The sequence below is a fragment of the Anomaloglossus baeobatrachus genome, chromosome 10 (genome assembly GCF_048569485.1).
Source record: "Anomaloglossus baeobatrachus isolate aAnoBae1 chromosome 10, aAnoBae1.hap1, whole genome shotgun sequence".
NCBI lineage: Eukaryota > Metazoa > Chordata > Amphibia > Anura > Aromobatidae > Anomaloglossus > Anomaloglossus baeobatrachus.
The window spans coordinates 23217698-23234852 of NC_134362.1; positions in this window are offsets into that span (position 1 = coordinate 23217698).

Consider the following 17155-nt stretch of genomic DNA (forward strand, 5'->3'; position numbering starts at 1 on the left):
GTAAATGCTCTGGACTGAAATGCAGTTTGACAGACAGGAGAGCAGGAGCAGAGAGGAAATAGATCCCCTTCCCTCATACACTGTCTCCTTTTCTTGTACAGTATGTTAATCAAACATAACATCATTTCTGGTAACTATACAATGTAAATGCTCTGAACTGAAATACACATTTCTGTTAAGAATGTATGCAGTTTAGCAGACAGGAGAGCAGGAGCAGAGAGGAAATAGACCCCCCACCCTTCCGTGCACACACACAATGTATCCTCTTCTTGTACACTATGTTAATCAGACATACTATCATTTTTGATAACCATACAATGTAAATGCCCTGGACTGAAATTCACATTTATGTTAAGTATGTATGAAGTTTGGCAGACAGGAGAGCAGGAGCAGAGAGGAAATAGACCCCTACCCTCACACACACTGTATACTTTTCTAGTACAGTATGTTAGTCAGACATCATCATTTTTTATAACCATACAATGTAAATGCTCTGGACTGAAATGCAGCTTGGCAGACAGGAGAGCAGGAGCAGAGAAGAAATAGGCAATCCCCCCCACACCCTTCCGCACACGCACTGTCTCCTCTTCTTTTACTGTATGTTAATCAAACATAACAATTTCTGGTAACCATACAATGTAAATTATCTGGACTGAAATTCACATTTCTGTTAAGGATGTATACAGTTTGGCAGACAGGAGAGCAGGAGCAGAGAAGAAATAGACTTCCCTCCCCCACACATAGTCTCCTCTTCTTGTACAGTATATTAATTAGACATAACATTATTTTTGGTTACCATACAATATAAATGCTCGGGACTAAAATTAACATTTTTATTAAGGATGTATGCAGTTCGGCAGACAGGAGAGCAGGAGCAGAGAGAGAACATTTTTGTAAACCTTATTAGGAATTTTAGAATATGTCCTCTATTCAACCTCTTTGAATATTGGACTGATGAAGAATAGATGAAAAAGTGTCTCCTCCTGGAAGACCTGTCCTCCATTTCATAGACTTCTGACTAAACTGAATGGACACAGTGTTATTCATCATTTCTCAGTTTACTACCAGATTTTGCTACCTATTACCTCTAACCAATGAGGCTCTGAGCAGGGGGAGATTTTGTTAAAAGCTTATTGTTAAGAGACATTTTTAAATTGTCTAATGTGGGGAACATCTTTAAAAATGAAACAATCTTTGAAGACAATCATGATGGGGTTTTGTGGTTTAGTTGGTCTCAGGTTTATTTGGTGGAAATTCCAATGACTATTAAAACTGCAAATTACTTTCTTTACCAAAAATGTACAAGAAGTGGAGACTGTGTGTATACAGGAGGGTGGGGGAGGGGAGGTCTATTTCCTGTCTGCTCCTGCTCTCCTGTCTGCCAAACTGCATACATCCTTAACAGAAATCTGAATTTCTGTCCAGAGCATTTACATTGTATAGTTACCAAAAATGATCTTATGTCTGATTACTGTACAAGAAGATGAGACAGATTGTGTGTGGAAGGGTGGGGGAATTGCCTATTTCTTCTCTGCTCCTGCTCTCCTGTCTGCCAAACTGCCTTTCAGTCCAGAGCATTTACAGTGAATGGTTACCAAAAATTATGTTATATCTGATTAATATATTGTACAAGAAAGGGAGACAGTGTGTGTGCAGGAGGGGGTGGGGTCTATTTCCTCTCTGCTCCTGCTCTCCTGTCTGTTAAACTGCATTCATCCTTAACAGAAATGTGAATTTCAGTCCAGAACATTTACATTGTACGGTTATAAAAATGATGTTATGTCTGATTAACATACTGTACAAGAAAGGGAGACAGTGTGTGTGGGAAGGGGGTCTATTTCCTCTCTGCTCCTGCTCTCCTGTCTGCCAAACTGCATACATTCTTAACATAAATCTGAATTTCAGTCCAGAGCATTTTATGGTTTCCAAAAATGATGTTATATATGATTAATATACTTTACAGGAAGAGGAGACATTGTGTGTGTGGAAGAGTGGGGGAATTACCTATTTCCTCTCTGCTCCTGCTCTCCTATCTGCCAAACTGAATTCCAGTCCAGAGTATTTACATTGAATGGTAACCAAAAATGATGTTATGTCTGATTTAACATACTGTACAAGAAGAGGAGACAGTGTGCATGAGGGAAGGGGGTCTATTTCATCTCTGCTCCTGCTCTCCTGTCTGCCAAATTGCAGATATCCTTAACAGAAATGTGAATTTCAGTCCAGAGCATTTACATTGTATGGTTATCAATAATAATGTTATTATGTCAGATTAACATACCGTACAAGAAAAGGAGACATTGTGTGTGCGGAAGGGTGGGGGGTCTATTTCCTCTCTGCTCCTGCTCTCCTGTCTGCAAACCTGCATTCCAGTCCAGAGCATTTACATTGAATGGTTACCAAAAATGATGTTATGTCTGATTAACATACTGTACAAGAAGAGGAGACAGTATGTGTGTGTGTGTGGGGGGTGTATTTCCTCTCTGCTCCTGCTCTCCTGTCTGCCAAACTGCATGCATCCTTAACATAAATTTGAATTTCAGTCCAGAGCATTTAGATTGTATGGTTACCAAAAATGATGTTATATCTGATTAACATAGTGTACAAGAAGAGGAGACAGTTTGTGTGAGAAAGGGTGTGAGGGGGGGGATTGCCTATTTCCTCTCTGCTCCTGCTCTCCTGTCTCCCAACCTGCATTCCAGTCCAGAGCATTTACATTGAATGGTTACCAAAAATGATGATACATCTGATCAACATACTGTACAAAAAAAAAGAGACAGTGTGTGTACAGGAGGGGGTGGGGTCTATTCCTTCTCTGCTCCTGCTCTCATGTCTGCTAAATAGCAGACATCCTTAACAGAAATGTGAATTTCAGTCCAGAGCATTTACATTATATGGTTACCAAAAATTATGTTATGTCTGATTAACATATTGTACAAAAAGAGGAGACTGTGTGTGGGGGGAGGTTCTTTTCCCTTCACATATCTGTTCTCCTGTCTGCCAAACAGAATACATCCTTAACTGAAATGTGAATTTCAGTCCAGAGTATTTACATTGTATGTTTTCAAATGAGGTAAAGGAAGTTTCAAAAATGTCCTGCCTTCTCTAACTACACTATCTGCTACTGTTTTTTTTCCCGTCTTTCCTGTCTGATGACTCTTTGTTTGAGAATGCCAGTGCATGCTGGGATACTCAAATGAAGCGTCATCAGGGGCAAAGGCTGCAGTCACTGGTACAGCCCCTGCCCCTTCCCTGAAATGAAACATCATCAGTGATGCTCATTTTAGAGGCTATGCTATTAAATGTGCACAATAACAGTGCACTCTTGGTTGTCAGCTCAGATCACCATTAATGAGCCGGCAACAGGGCAGAGCGCACTGTCAGTGTGCATTGGCAGAATACTCAGCGTGCAGAGACCAATGATATCACTTGGGTGGGGCAAGTCTCAGCACACCTGGTATTCTGACACCACTCTGTTGCTGGCTCATCACTGCTGATATGACTATTTAGAGTGCACTGTCATTGTGCATATCACGCAGTGCACAATGCTCAGACTTGCCCAGGACCTGAAATATTTGTCACTGATGATGCTTCATTTCAGGGAGTTTGCAGGGCCTGTGGCAGTGATTGCATCCTCTGCCCCCTGATGATGCTTCATTTGTGTATCCCAGCATTCACTGGGATTCTCCAACAAAGTGCCATCAAGAAAATTGTTGATAAAAAAAATACTAGCAATAGGATATGGAATTTTTAATGCCAGTATATTAGAAATTAGTTTAGATTATGGCATTAAATAGTTAGGAATTTACATGAAAGCTCCTTTGGCCTTTGGACCACCACTTTAATAGCAAGTATTACTCACTCCTACTTGCTAGCTAAATACAAAGCCAGCATATCCATGCTACATAGTTTCCCTCCCTTTGTCTGCTTTATCCATATGTTTCTCACTCTACTGGAGAGATACACAAACCTTTTATGCTCTCTGACATACTAACAAGGACATGGTGGGCATATATGCTACCCCTAACCCAGTCATAACACCAGCCATTTTGTGCATCTAAGGGTACTTTCACACTTGTGTTCAGCGCAGTCCGTCACTATGGAGAATAGCGCAGTCTGTTAACGCACTGTGCTATTCTCCATAGACTTGTATGGACGACGCACTGTAACGCAAGTGTCAGCGTTGCATCCGCTGGATGATGCAGCGTCGTTATTTTGATGCTGTGTCGGGCGGAGGGAACGCTGCATGTAACTTTTTTGAGCGGCGGAAACCTTTATTTTTCACTGCGCATGCTCTTTTTTTTTTTTTTTTTAAATCACAGAAACTTTATTTTGTTTCTCGGTGGCCGCACGTTCAGCTGATCGCCCGGCAGCCGGCATGTGAGAGTTCTCAGCTGTGCTCCCGGCTGCCGGCATGTGAGAGCGCTCAGCTGTGCTCCCGGCTGCCGGCATGTGAGAGCTCAGCTGAGCGCCCGTCCGCCGGCATGTGAGAGTGATCAGCTGAGCTCCCGGCTGCCGACATGTGAGAGCTCTCAGCTGTGCTCCCGGCTGCCGGCATGTGAGAGCGCTCAGCTGTGCTCCCGGCTGCCGGCATGTGAGAGTTCTCAGCTGTGCTCCCGGCTGCCGGCATGTGAGAGCGCTCAGCTGAGTGCCCGTCCGCCGGCATGTGAGAGCACTCAGCTGAGCGCCCGGCTGCCGGCATGTGAGAGCTCAGCTGAGCGCCCGTCCGCCGGCATGTGAGAGTGATCAGCTGAGCGCCCGGCTGCCGACATGTGAGAGCTCTCAGCTGAGCACCCGGCCGCCGGCATGTGAGAGCGCTCAGCTGAGTGCCCATCCGCCGGCATGTGAGAGCTCTCAGCTGAGCGCCCGGCCACCAGCATGTGAGAGCTCAGCTGAGCGCCCGTCCGCCGGCATGTGAGAGTGATCAGCTGAGCTCCCGGCTGCCGGCATGTGAGAGCTCTCAGCTGTGCTCCCGGCTGACGGCATGTGAGAGCGATCAGCTGAGTGCCCGGCCGCCGGCATGTGAGAGCTCAGCTGAGTGCCCGTCCGCTGGCATGTGAGAGTGATCAGCTGAGCACCCGGCCACCGGCATGTGAGAGCGCTCAGCTGAGCGCCCGGCTGCCGGCATGTGAGAGCTCAGCTGAGCGCCCGTCCGCCGGCATGTGAGAGTGATCAGCTGAGCTCCCGGCTGCCGACATGTGAGAGCTCTCAGCTGAGCACCCGGCCGCCGGCATGTGAGAGCGCTCAGCTGAGTGCCCGTCCGCCGGCATGTGAGAGCTCTCAGCTGAGCGCCCGGCCACCAGCATGTGAGAGCTCAGCTGAGCGCCCGTCCGCCGGCATGTGAGAGCTCTCAGCTGTGCTCCCGGCTGCCGGCATGTGAGAGCGATCAGCTGAGTGCCCGGCCGCCGGCATGTGAGAGCTCAGCTGAGCGCCCGTCCGCTGGCATGTGAGAGTGATCAGCTGAGCACCCGGCCACCGGCATGTGAGAGCGCTCAGCTGAGTGCCCGTCCGCCGGCATGTGAGAGCGCTCAGCTGAGCGCCCGGCTGCCGGCATGTGAGAGCTCAGCTGAGCGCCCGTCCGCCGGCATGTGAGAGTGATCAGCTGAGCTCCCGGCTGCCGACATGTGAGAGCTCTCAGCTGAGCGCCCGGCCGCCGGCATGTGAGAGCTCTCAGCTGAGCGCCCGGCCGCCGGCATGTGAGAGCAATCAGCTGAGCGCCCGTCCGCCGGCATGTGAGAGCTCTCAGCAGAGCGCCCGGCCGCCAGCATGTGAGAGCTCAGCTGAGCGCCCATCCGCCAGCATGTGAGAGCTCAGCTGAGCGCCCGGCTGCCGACAAGTGAGAGTGATCAGCTGAGCGCCCGGCCGCCGGCATGTGAGAGCGCTCAGCTGAGCGCCCGGCCACCAGCATGTGAGAGCTCTCAGCTGAGCGCCCGGCCGCCGGCATGTGAGAGCGATCAGCTGAGCGCCTGGTCGCCGGGTGATCAGCTGATCGTTCCCAATAGTCTGCTGCCGGTAAAACTGTAAAGAAGAAGAAAAAGAAAAAAATCTTTTCGTTGTTTTGTACGAACCGTTGCATCCGTCACACAACGCAATGCTACGGAAGCCGTCCAACGCAAGTGTGAAACTAGCCTAATACTTAAGTAACAAAATTAAAAAAATGTATCTATTGAGGAATAACTCAGACTCCACCATCATCAACCAGTCTATGAATTTCTCATTATGGAGTTTTCTATAGAAGCATCAGTAGTTCACTAGATCTGGACAATTTAGAGAGGAACAGGTGGCATTTATCCCTAATTTTCGAGAATGGAGGATCCATTTTCCTCATTCTGACAACCCCTTTATGTTCCCTCATTACCAAACCTACATTACTGTATACACTTTTTGTACTTTGAAATAATTATCCACATCCAATAGTAATTATAATTAACAGAATGAAATAATTACTATAAAACAAACACCGGAATCATGCGGGAGTCTGCATTTGTACGAGGAATGTGTCGCGCGTTCTACTTAGCCGTTATTAGTCTCGCAATCTGCAGTTCACAGTTTTTATGACGGTTATAAATGAAAGCCCCCTCCGTTCCGCAGGTAACTTGCTGAGAAATTCTGTATTATGTACACACAAAATATAATTTATTCGGATTTTAATTAAGTACATTCTAAATAGACGCATATTTTAATTGTCTTCCATCCAGAAACTAATTAAAAATAATAAATTAGTCCGACCCCCCTGTGTGAGGAATACAAACGTTAAACTGGTAAAAAAAAAAATATTAAATTAACCCCAAAAGGCAAAAGTGGCAAAATGTCACCTCCACGATATTCCTCTTGCTCTAAATGAGTGTTAAAAAGTTTTATAAATTGGATCCATTGGTTTTTACCTTGACTTGCGTTTGGCAAAAGATCCCAGAGAGGGAATTAAGGGTTGAGTAAAGTTTTCCTTTTTTCCCCAGCAAGAAGAAGGCCAACTCCACTGGACCTATATCGGATGACGTAGGGTGTAAGATGCGCCCAGTATAGTGTAGGTTGGGTTTTCCCAATCATTACTGGGAAGGGATGAGCTAATAAATTCGAAAAGATCCAAATTCGCCCAAAGTTAATCAAAAACAAAAAATTGCATTTGCGCAAAAGATTAGCTTGCCATTTCCTTTGGGAGAATCTGGCAAAATGATGGCCGCCCGCCATTTGTTTTTTATTCCCATGGATCGGAAAGGTGTTAAAAAAAGATTACCGGTACTTCCAAAATCGGTAATCCGGTCTTCATCAGCATTTCCACTGCTTTATAGACCTCGGTGATGCTCTTTGTGATGTTATGGCATTGTCCAAGGTCAACTCAGTTCCATTGGCCTTGTTTCTCAACATAGTATCGATGTGCCTTGGAAAAATAAGTAGTAAACCACCCCTTTAAGTCTTTGCTGACACTTCCGTCAGGACCTTCCAACATGAGTTGCCAATTTGGTAACTCATGTTGTTAGGTTCTGATGGAAGTGTCAGCAGAGGCTTAAAGGGGTGGATCACTACTAATTTTTCCAAGCCACATCGATGTAATGTTGAGTAACAAAGCTTCTCTCAAATACCTTGTGTTGCCAATAGTGCCTGTGAGTGGCGCTATTGTGGTCTGCTCATCCCCTTCTCGTGACTTCCCCTGGGCTCCGTGACCTCTGATGTCTGGTGATGTCAAGTCAACTTCTACTTGACCTGCACATCCCCGAGGCCGGCCCCAGTCTTCCTGAGTGACTGGGCTGTGGCGGTATTTTACCGCTAGTCACAGCCCAGCATCGCGCCTGCTTGCATCGCTCTGCAGTGAAGGAGGGAGCAGGGAGATGCTGGGCTGTGATGAGTGGTGAAATTCCGCCCACAGCCCAGTGACTCAGGAAGACTGGGGCCGGCCGCGGTGATGTCAGGTCACCTCTAAGTTAATATGACATCACCGGACATCAGAGGTCACAGAGCCCCGGGGCTCATGAGAAGGGGATGAGCTGTCCACAATAGCGCCACCCACAGGCACTATTGCAAACCCAAGCTATTTGAAAGAAGCCTTGTTTCTCAGCATTATATCAATGTGGCTTGGGAAAATAAGTAGTGAACCACCCCTTTAAGAACTGTTATGTCACCACCAGAGTCCGCTCCAGCGACTTCTGCTCCGATCGCTAGGTGACGCCGTGTTCCTGCCGTGGATAGTGCTGGTGATGGGAGAGGAGTCGATGCCAGCGGCGCCGGTGGGCGCAGGATCCGCTGATCCACTGGGCTGGGTTTCCTTGGGATCTGCAGTACCACTGACTGACTGTAGGTTGCGTGTGTCTCCCAGCTGAAGTTACCATCATTGCTACAACCAATGGGAAGACACAGCACCCTTCTTAATCCCCATCCTGTCTGCCGACCACTGCCAGAGTTAGTTCTAAAATTCTGGTTCCTGTTCCATTTTGTGATTCCTGTGCGCTGACTTGCTTGTTTCCTGACTACCCTTCTGCCTGCTGTTTTTGTACCTCGCTGCCCGATCCGGATTTGACCTCTGCTCCGTTTTCTGATTACAGCCTTGCCTGCCGATTCTGTCCCTGTTCTGCAATTCCTGGTTTGACCCTGCCTGATGACTACTCTCACCGGACTGCAGCCTTCCACAGGTAGTGATCTCCAGGGCCCTGTGTAATTCCAAATCCCTGTATAGGGGTTAAAGGGTTTCAGGGTTCTGGGGGTCCTGCTTGGTGAGTGGCTTCCCTCTAGCCTCCCCATTACATCCCCCTGAGTCTGTTGATCCAGGCAGGCATTACAAGAACAGAAAAACGTCATCTGTCTCCTCATCACCTGAAGAAGACACCAGAGCCACAGGCCGATATTGGATGACCGCATGGGTGCTGCAGTGCCGGAAAACATGAGTATTGAGATGGGATTTTTTTTTATTTTTGTTAACACTCTAGATGTATTATTTTCTGTAGAAAACCTAGAGCAGAATTAATCACATTTGATTCACTTTGAGCAAATTTGATGGAAATCGAATTTCTTGGCCAAATCTTAACGACTTTGCCAAAATTTGAATTAGGCAAAATCAGTAAAACTGAAAAAGTGTTTTGCAAATGCACAGAACCACATGGCCTTTAATACTCTCTTATTCCAATCCAACTCTCTATAGACATCACTCACTACCCAAGTCCTATGCTGTAACCGCTCTCAATTGACTGTTTTATTTCATGGGTTCATTGAGTGGCACTTTGTGTGTTTTAACACCATAAAAGTTTGATACCAAATTCAAGAGTTGAAACTATTAAAGGGGTGGTCAAAGTAATTTACATCTAAATCCCTAGCTATTTAGTGCCATAACCTTAGATGATTTCTAATAAGTTGGCATTACAAATTCCCTATTCTTCCCTCTCTGCACTATTGAACTGTTATTTTATTTTTTTCACCTACTTTCTCTCTGATGACACTTTGTTTGACAATCTTAGTGATGCCCAGATATTGAAATGACTGAATAGGATAACTGAAGTGAGCACTAATATATATATTATGAGTGCAAGCCAAAAATTACGAATAAGGCTGCACATCAAACTTAAATAGTATAATGCCTCAAGCATATGGACAAATATTGGAATATACAATGAAAAATGCTACTTGCTAATTTGAACATGTGAATAATGAAATGCATACCTGCCATGAATATTAGGAAAAAGGAGATATTTAGCAATCGCATTGATCAATGTAACTGAGCCCCAAGGCCTCGTCAAGGCATATCTCTATATTGGGGTCCCTAGCTCTGTGACCCTAACTGTGTGTCTCTCATTGCAATTAAAAACTGCTGTGGGTGGAGAGGGGTAACTAAGGACTGTCTTATATAGGAGATGGAAAAAACATGGCCGAAAGGGGCGGAGCTGTGTTCACATTCAGAAAAAAAAAAAAAAACTACATATAACTGAATAGGATAACTGAAGTGAGCACTAATATATATATTATGAGTGCAAGCCAAAAATTAGTAAAAAAAAGTAATTTTTGGCTTGCACTCATAATATATATATTAGTGCTCACTTCAGTTATCCTATTCAGTTATATGTAGTTTTTTTTTTTTTTTTTTTTCTGAATGTGAACACAGCTCCGCCCCTTTCGGCCATGTTTTTTCCATCTCCTATATAAGAAAGTCCTTAGTTACCCCTCTCCACCCATAGCAGTTTTTAATTGCAATGAGATGACACAGTTAGGGTCACAGAGCTAGGGACCCCAATATAGAGATATGCCTTGACGAGGCCTTGGGGCTCAGTTACATTGATCAATGCGATTGCTAAATATCTCCTTTTTCCTAATATTCATGGCAGGTATGCAATTCATTATTCACATGTTCAAATTAGCAAGTAGCATTTTTCATTGTATATTCCAATATTTGTCCATATGCTTGAGGCATTATACTATTTAAGTTTGATGTGCAGCCTTATTCGTATACAGATATTGAAATGAAGCGTCATCAGGGGGAAGAGGCTGTGGTCATTGGTACAGTTCCTGCCCCCTTCCTAAAATGAAGCAGCATTGGTAACACTCATTTCAGGGGCTGGGCTATTCCCAGCATGATGTGCAATGTGCATAGTGACAGCGCACTCTCTGTTGTTGGCTCGGGTCAACAGTAAAAAGCCAGTACAGAGCAGAGAATACTGTCAGTGCACATTGGCAGAATACCTGGCGTGCAGATGAATAATCTGCTTGCGAGGGTGGTACTATTCTCTGCACGTCGGGTTTTCTACCAATGAGCACAGACAGTATTATCTGTATTGTTGCCATCTTTCTGAGCTAACAACATAGAGCAAGCTGTCACTGTGCACATTACACAGTGCACATTGCATAGAGACTAGCCCAGCCCCTGACATGAGTGTCACTGATGACGCTTCTTTTCATGGAGAAAGAAGAGGTTGTAGCAGTGACTGCTGCTTACACTGCGATTCTCAAACAAAGCGTCATCAGAAAGGAAGTAAGCAGAAAAAAATGGAATAACATTTGGATAGTTTAGTAGGGGAACGATATGGGATATATAATGCAAGAATATTTGAAATTTAGTTTTGATTATGGCACTAAACAGATAGGGACTTAGATGAAAATTACTCTGGCCTTTGGACCACCCATTTTAGTATATTGTACCTTTAAATGCAGGGGCAGAAAGTCAGAAAGAGCCTTGTGCAGAAACAGTATATGGCTCTCTTTGCAGTCCAAAAATGCATCCGTAATTTAAGCTGTTTGCTGCTTTGGAGGTAGATGTGGCCCCCTTATCCCTTTTGGCCATGTGTGCGGATGCACAGGTGGCACCTATGGTATGTCCACCCCTGCCTTAAACAAATATACAACTGCACTCTGGGACGCCAAGGTGTGAAAACATTGAATATAGGAATTTGTACACGCATTACTGCTAAGGAAATACATTCAAAAATGGAGATGCTTAACCCATAAAAAAGGTCAGTTTTACGGGAGACCAGCAGCCAGCGTTAAGGTGTATAACCTATAATTTTCAGGGAGGGCAGGAATCTGCTAATAGGAAATTAAAAATCACCTTAAGATGGTGGGAAGGAGTACTCAGCACAAGCAGCATAAGTGATACGCCTTGACACTGGCTGCTGGGCAAAACAGCAGGAGCAAAACAGTAACAATGTTGTGACATGAGAAGAATCTGCATAACTAATCATATGTTAAATAGTTGTAAATCCTATTTATATATGAGATAGCTAAGATTATTGTTTATAAAATGAAGGTCGTCTATTGCTCAAAGATGTATTGGATGAGCATTGAAGCAAAATAAAATATATGTCTTGACGCTGGCTGCTGGGCAAAACAGCAGGAGCAAAACAGTAGCAATGCAGTGAGAGGACAAGAATCTCCATAACTAATCATGCGCAAAATAGTTGCAAATCATATTTATATATGAGATAGCAAAGATTATTGTATATAAAATGAAGGTAGTCTATTGCTCAAAGATGTATTGGATGAGCATTGAAGCAGCAAAAGAGATACGCCTTGATGCTGGCTGCTGCGCCAAAAAGCAGGAGCAAAACAGTAACAATGCATTGACATGAGAAAAATATGCATAACTAATCATATGCAAAAGAATTGCATGTCAAATTTATGTATAAGATAGCCAAGATTATTGTCTATAAAATGAAGGTAGCCTATTGCTCACAGATGTATTGGATGAGTATTGAAGCAGCATAAGAGATATGCCTTGACGCTGGCTTCTGGGCCAGCAAGAGTAAAGCTGTAGTTCATGGTGAGATTTAGAGACTGAAAGTAAAAAATGTAAAACATTGTTACCCTTTTGCTTGTCTTTGCCCAAAGTTGACCCAAGTGTTATAAATCATTCCCGTTTCCACAATACTTTCTTGCCACTGATGAATGTAGACCTGAAGGAGATGTGGCTGAAGATTTTATCCAACCTGAGTCTCGAAATAACTACAAGCCAATTGGATAAAAAAAACATGTTCAAGGTGAGAATGACCTCTGGGTGAAAAAGATTTCTAAGATAGAAAGCGAGAATCCCGGACTTTAGATAGAAAGTTTTTTTTTCTTTCCTATTAGCATATAAAAGTGTTTATAGATTAATTCAACCTGTTGACAGAATAGAAATTGCTTCCCTCTAAGAAGGATTTATGGATTTTATAAGCTAGTGCGCGCGCTCTCCTCTGCAGTTTACCTGCTCTTTAGAGGGATAGGGCAGATATGGAAATGACTTTGATAATCTGACAGATAGAGCCAAATCGCGTCATGACCTTTCTTAAAGGAAATGTCCCTTCATGCCCTGAAGATTTACTCAGCTCGCCCATAAATACTCAAGTAGATTTTCCTCTTAAGTCCTAAAGAAATAAAGCAGATCTTTCAGGTTTTTGGAACAGTAAGTCGTTAATAAGAACCATTAATACCCCCCCGGTGCAATCAATATGAACAAGAACCTCACAGATTAGCAGCAAATTACACTGTGATGCAACCATTAGTCCCAATGGATACATCAATCAATTGTCTAAAAATGAATACCGTCATACAACAATACCCAATTATTATTCCTAATACAGTGTTCACATAAATGTAAAAATAACTAAGGTTTTTTATGCCTTGGAAAGTTTTACAAAGAAATGCACAAATCTGCAAAGAAAAAAAGAGTTTGTAACTAGTGATGAGAGAGCACTACCATGCTCGGGTGCTCAGGACTCGTAACTAGTGATGAGCGGGCACTACCATGCTCGGGTGCTCAGTACTGGTAACTAGTGATGAGTGGGCACTACCATGCTCGGGTGCTCAGTACTGGTAACTAGTGATGAGCGGGCACTACCATGCTCGGGTGCTCAGTACTGGTAACTAGTGATGAGCAGGCACTACCATGCTCGGGTGCTCAGTACTGGTAACTAGTGATGAGCGGGCACTACCATGCTCGGGTGCTCAGTACTGGTAACTAGTGATGAGCAGGCACTACCATGCTCGGGTGCTCAGTACTGGTAACTAGTGATGAGCGGGCACTACCATGCTCGGGTGCTCAGTACTCGTAACTAGTGATGAGCGGGCACTACCATGCTCGGGTGCTCAGTGCTCGTAACTAGTGATGAGCGGGCACTACCATGCTCAGGTGCTCAGTACTGGTAACTAGTGATGAGCGGGCACTACCATGCTCGGGTGCTCAGTACTGGTAACTAGTGATGAGCGGGCACTACCATGCTCAGGTGCTCAGTACTGGTAACTAGTGATGAGCGGGCACTACCATGCTCGGGTGCTCTGTATTCGTAACTAGTGATGAGTTGGCACTACCATGCTCGGGTGCTCAGTACTGGTAACTAGTGATGAGCGGGCACTACCATGCTCGGGTGCTCATTACTCGTAACTAATGATGAATGGGCACTACCATGCTCGGGTGCTCAGTACTCATAACTAGTGATGAGCGGGCACAACCATGCTCGGGTGCTCAGTACTGGTAACTAGCGATGAGCGGGCACTACCATGCTCGGGGGCTCAGTACTCGTAACTAGTGATGAGCGGGCACTACCATGCTCGGGTGCTCAGTACTGGTAACTAGCGATGAGCGGGCACTACCATGCTCGGGGGCTCAGTACTCGTAACTAGTGATGAGTGGGCACTACCATGCTCGGGTGCTCAGTACTGGTAACTAGCGATGAGCGGGCACTACCATGCTCGGGGGCTCAGTACTCGTAACTAGTGATGAGCGGGCACTACCATGCTCGGGGGCTCAGTACTGGTAACTAGTGATGAGCGGGCACTACCATGCTCGGGTGCTCAGTACTCGTAACTAATGATGAATGGGCACTACCATGCTCGGGTGCTCAGTACTCGTAACTAGTGATGAGCGGGCACTACCATGCTTGGGTGCTCAGTACTGGTAACTAGCGATGAGCGGGCACTACCATGCTCGGGGGCTCAGTACTCGTAACTAGTGATGAGCGGGCACTACCATGCTCGGGTGCTCAGTACTGGTAACTAGCGATGAGCGGGCACTACCATGCTCGGGGGCTCAGTACTCGTAACTAGTGATGAGCGGGCACTACCATGCTCGGGTGCTCAGTACTCGTAACTAATGATGAATGGGCACTACCATGCTCGGGTGCTCAGTACTCGTAACTAGTGATGAGCGGGCACTACCATGCTTGGGTGCTCAGTACTGGTAACTAGCGATGAGCGGGCACTACCATGCTCGGGGGCTCAGTACTCGTAACTAGTGATGAGCGGGCACTACCATGCTTGGGTGCTCAGTACTGGTAACTAGCGATGAGCGGGCACTACCATGCTCGGGGGCTCAGTACTCATAACTAGTGATGAGCGGGCACTACCATGCTCGGGGGCTCAGTACTGGTAACTAGTGATGAGCGGGCACTACCATGCTCGGGGGCTCAGTACTCGTAACTAGTGATGAGCAGGCACTACCATGCTCAGGTGCTCAGTACTCGTAACTAGTGATGAGCGGGCACTACCATGCTCAGGTGCTCAGTACTCGTAACTAGTGATGAGCGGGCACTAACATGCTCGGGTGCTCAGTACTGGTAACTAGTAATGAGCGAGCACTACCATGCTCGGGTGCTCAGTACTGGTAACTAGTGATGAGCGGGCACTACCATGCTCAGGTGCTCAGTACTGGTAACTAGTGATGAGCGGGCACTACCATGCTCAGGTGCTCAGTACTGGTAACTAGTGATGAGCAGGCACTACCATGCTCGGGGGATCAGTACTCATAACTAGTGATGAGCGGGCACTACCATGCTCGGGGGATCAGTACTGGTAACTAGTGATGAGCGGGCACTACCATGCTCGGGGGATCAGTACTGGTAACTAGTGATGAACATCCCCTGTCTTCTGGAACTCGCTGCCTCAACACGTCAGACTATCTGCTACCCTTGCAAGCTTCAAATGGAACCTAAAAACCCATCTGTTCAGAAATGCCTATAATCTACAATGACCTCACTGCTTCATTATCGTGTGGAGCCGCTGCCCGACCACCGAGCGGAGCCACCGCCCGACCACCAAGCGGAGCCTCCGTCCGACCACCAAGCGGAGCCGCCGCCCAACCTACACCCCACCTACTGTCTCCTCCCCAAAATCCTATAGAATGTAAGCCCGCAAGGGTAGGGCCCTCTTCCCTCTGTACTAGTCTGTCTACTGTAACTTGTATATGCATTCTGTATATAATTCCTTCTCATGTACAGCAACATGGAATCAATAGTGCTCTAAAAATAAACAATAATAATAAAATAATAATAATGAGCGGGCACTACCATGCTCAGGTGCTCAGTACTGGTAACTAGTGATGAGCGAGCACTACCATGCTCGGGTGCTCAGTACTCGTAACTAGTGATGAATGGGCACTACCATGCTCGGGGGCTCTGTACTCGTAACTAGTGATGAGTGGGCACTACCATGCTCGGGTGCTCAGTACTCGTAACTAGTGATGAGCGGGCACTACCATGCTCAGGTGCTCAGTACTCGTAACTAGTGATGAGCAGTCACTACCATGCTCGGGTGCTCAGTACTGGTAACTAGTGATGAATGGGCACTACCATGCTCGGGTGCTCTGTACTTGTAACTAGTGATGAGCGGGCACTACCATGCTCGGGTGCTCAGTACTGGTAACTAGTGATGAGCGGGCACTACCATGCTCGGGTGCTCAGTATTGGTAACTAGTGATGAGCGGGCACTACCATGCTTGGGTGCTCAGTACTGGTAACTAGTGATGAGCGGGCACTACCATGCTCGGGTGCTCAGTACTGGTAACTAGTGATGAGCGGGCACTACCATGCTCGGGTGCTCAGTACTGGTAACTAGTGATGAGTGGGCACTACCATGCTCGGGTGCTCAGTACTGGTAACTAGTGATGAGTGAGCACTACCATGCTCGGGTGCTCAGTTCTCGTAACTAGTGATGAGTGGGCACTACCATGCTCGGGTGCTCAGTACTGGTAACTAGTGATGAGTGAGCACTACCATGCTCGGGTGCTCTGTTCTCGTAACTAGTGATGATCGGGCATTACCATGCTCGGGTGCTCGGTACTCGTAACTAGTGATGAGCGGGCACTACCATGTATCTGACTGTAAGTCAACTGTGTGTAGCAGAAGCCTCCTTAAATTATCTGCCTATAATAGATATTTGGGAATGTTAAGCAGGCTAGCAAGAGTTAATCTCTGCTAGTCTGTTTGTTAGCCTCCTTTGATCACATATTGTGCGGGAGCCAATCACATCTACTCCCCTCCTATATATTGTATGTTGGCTAGATCCTTCCTTCTATGTCAGCTATAGTTTATTTTAGTAATGTGTTGTAATCCAGACTATCTGCTGATTGTGGTGCCTGTTGCCAAGTGTGGTTGTGGAGATGACCCTTGTTGCCTTTTGTTGCTACCTTTGTGCTCTTGTTTTTCTCATGGGTCTCTCATTGTTTGTTCCTGTGAGTTTGTAGTGTGTCGGAGTTTTGGTTTTCCCTCTTCTGCCTTTATCTGTTTCCTTCTCACTTCTGCCTCTTCCTTCCGTGATGGAAGGGGGGAATCAGATTAGTTGTAATCAAGATAATAGCCAGGAATGAGACTCCGGCATCTCCACCATCAGAAGTAACCCTGAGCTTAGGCATAGCCTAGGGTCCCCTATCATAAGGTACAGCATACGGGCCCCTGTCCCCCACTATCTTTCAGTATTTTTGCTGCTAAAGCAA